The 3161-nt window shown below is 39.9% G+C and overlaps 1 pseudogene; it reads right to left on the reverse strand.

Annotated features, from left to right (window-relative positions):
- Positions 1–717: 717 nt before the first annotated feature.
- LOC140211450 (RNA-binding protein 25 pseudogene) lies at positions 718–1448 on the reverse strand (annotated as a pseudogene).
- Between the last annotated feature and the right edge of the window lie 1713 nt (positions 1449–3161).

Here is a 3161-nt window from a genome sequence, read left to right on the forward strand (position 1 = left end):
AAGCTGAAAACATTACATTTGATCTCCTCGCCAACATTGTTGAGATAGACTATGAAACGCCCACTTATCCCTGCTGTACCCCACTCATCACAACCTGCCAACAAGAGAAGGATTTGTTTATTTCCATTTTTTGTTTTCATGCTATAATTCAGGAAAATGATTCACAATACTTTCTCAAAGGCAGTTAGAGGAGGATAATAAATGCTTGCAACCCAGGAGAGGCACGTTCCATAAATGGAAAGCATACAAATTTATATCTGGCTGGTAGCGCTATGTTTTGTAACTTCAAAACATTAAACTAATTAAAAGAAAAACAAGGAGCTGAGAGATGTGAGTCTTAGTTCATGTTTACTTTAAGCAAGGTGCACACATGGTAGCATCATGATGCATGTAATTTACTTATATTTATGTATAACCCATAACGAATTTAAACAAAGAATGCTTAATCAATGATATATTTACAAGATTACTCAAATACCACTGAAATATTATATACACAACACTCCTCCCTGCTTAACATCTCAACTATATGGACAGTATACTATATAATACAATTACTATACACACATATCCACTGCATAGTAAATTTTTAATTGTCCCATTCAGGTCAAAAGATTTAATCACCATGGAGGATCTCTTACTCATGTGGGACAGCATCTTACCTGACTAGGGAGGTCATTCTGCTTGGCAGATGAGATTTGTGGCTATGAAACAATCTTAGGGTTCTGGGACCTCCTCCATGGTGGTTGTAGGAGTTGACTCTGGGACTGCGGTAAGTGGTTCTGACAGCTCTGGAAACCTTTCTTCTCTTTCCTTTCTTATTCCAGTTTATGCATTTTGATCTAGAGAAGGTGCATTTAGTTCACAGGAATATTTTCTTATTAATCCTTCCATTGATCCATTTACGCTGTGATCTCTCCTCTTGATATCCTCATCCACAACATCATCTGACGAATCCTTTGTTTTCCTATTTCCATTGATTCCTTTCTTTTTGGCCTTCCATTCATCCAGCTGGGCTTTGGCCTTTGCATCTACTTTTAGAAGCAGCTTTTTGTCTCCCACTTGGAGTTCAGGAAACAACCTTAATGCATGCAGAGTAGCTTCTGATCCTTTATATTCACAAAGGCTGAATGTTTGCAACCTTCTTGAAGCTCCTTGAACTCTAGTCCAGCTTAAAACCAAGCTATGTTTTGCAACTGCCTGATTAACATATCAGAAGCTTTCTCAGAAATGTTGCCAACAGAAACTGTTGTAGTTGAACCACTGTTTTCATTACTTTCATGATTGCTCTGAGCAGCATGGTCCTTCCCTGGTCTAATATGCTTTCCATCCAGAGGCATAGAGGTTGGCACCAACAGCTGTTTGCTTCTGTTGATCATAGTGTACAGCATGGAAACAGTTGTGGCATCATTCAGTACCTTTCTTACTTCACTTTCAGTTGGTTTCATTTTAGGGGCTGGGCTATGCAAATGCTGGATGAATCTCCAATCAAGTTGTAGTTGCCTCAGCCACCTATGCCCCCACAATGCTGGTCCTCCTGTTTTTACCGCATACACGCCCAATGTGGCTTGTTGGTTGTTGTATTTCACTGTCACAAATGTCATGCCCACAGGAGTTATCTTTTCTCCAGTATAAATTGTTAGTTGTATATCTGCAGGCTTCAGTTTAGTATCTTTGAAATGCCATTCAAACTCAGTTTTTGAAATGACTGAAACAGCCAAACTCGTGTCTGATTCCATTTTAATTAATTTGCCGTTCACTTTGTGTGTAATCCATGTTGATTGTCTATTGTTAGTTTTCACATTGAAAATCTCAAGTCTACTCAGTCTGGTGTCACTTTCATCATTATCAGATTTTTCATCAACAGCATGCAGATTAGTGCTATTATGAAACTGCAACTTGGCTTCTTATCTTTATCTCTTCCCTGTGCAATCCATTTATTTTTATCTGCCCAACATACTCTTTGTATGTTTCCTACTTTGTTGGGTGCATGTGAGCCCCTGCCACAACGATAACACAATCGGTTCAGCCAGGTTGTCTTCTGTTTAGACGGTCCAATTTTGTGCACATTCACCTTCATTCCCAACTGCAACTCAATTGCATCTCTGTCTGCAGTTTCCAATGAAACAATGACTTCAACTCCTCTTTTAAGCGTAATTGTACTTCAATAAAGATCCAGTTTTGAATGTTTTTCTGTAAGTTTCCACAAGCTAAATAATTTCTCAATGCATCATTAAGGCCATCACTGAACTGACAATACTCTGGCAATCTCTTCAATTCAACTGAAATGGTCTCCTCTTTCTTCTGATTCTGCTTATGAAACTTAAAGTGTTCTGCAATCAACAATAGCTTCAGTTCTAAGTGATCCTGTATTACTTTGACAATATCATCAAAAATCATTTATGCTGGTTTTGTTGGAGCAGTCAAACTCCAGAGCAAGCTGTGTACCTTTAAACCCAATGCATTCAGCAAAATTGGTACTTGTTTCTCATTGGCTATTTCATTTGCTTCAAAATACTGTTTAATTACCTCAGTATACATGAGCAACACCAATTAAGCAATCAAACGCATCAATCTAACACTCACAACACGCTGGAGGAACTCAGCAGGTCGGGCAGCATCCGTGGAAATGATCAGTCAACGTTTCAGGCCGGAACCCTTCGTCAGGACTGTGGGGGGAAGGGGCAGAGGCCCTATAAAGAAGGTGGGGGGAGGGTGGGAAGGAGAAGGCTGTTAGATTCCAGGTGAAAAACCAGTAAGGGAAAAGATAAAGAGGTGGGAGAGGGGAAGCAGGGAGGGGATAGGCAGGAAAGGTGAAGAAGGAATAGGGGAAAGTACAATGGGTAGTAGAAGGAGGCGGAACCATGAGGGAGGTAGTAGGCAGCTGGGGGAGGGTGCAAAGTGAAATAGGGATGGGGGAAGGAAGGGGTAGGGAATCAATCTTTCTGATTTAGCCAGCCATTTCTGCTTTTTTTTTTATGATTTTTTATCACCCAGTACTCACTGTTATTGAACCTATGAATTCTTCCATTTTTGGCTATTTTTTGTCAACTTGATTGTGTCTTCTCTTCCAAAGAACACATGCTGTGCTGCTTTTTTTAAAATCGGATGCCTCACAGTGCTTTAACAGGTCAGTAGCCATCTCGGGTTCATTTTTAAAA

The sequence above is a fragment of the Mobula birostris genome, chromosome 17 (assembly GCF_030028105.1).
Source record: "Mobula birostris isolate sMobBir1 chromosome 17, sMobBir1.hap1, whole genome shotgun sequence".
NCBI classification, from domain to species: domain Eukaryota; kingdom Metazoa; phylum Chordata; class Chondrichthyes; order Myliobatiformes; family Myliobatidae; genus Mobula; species Mobula birostris.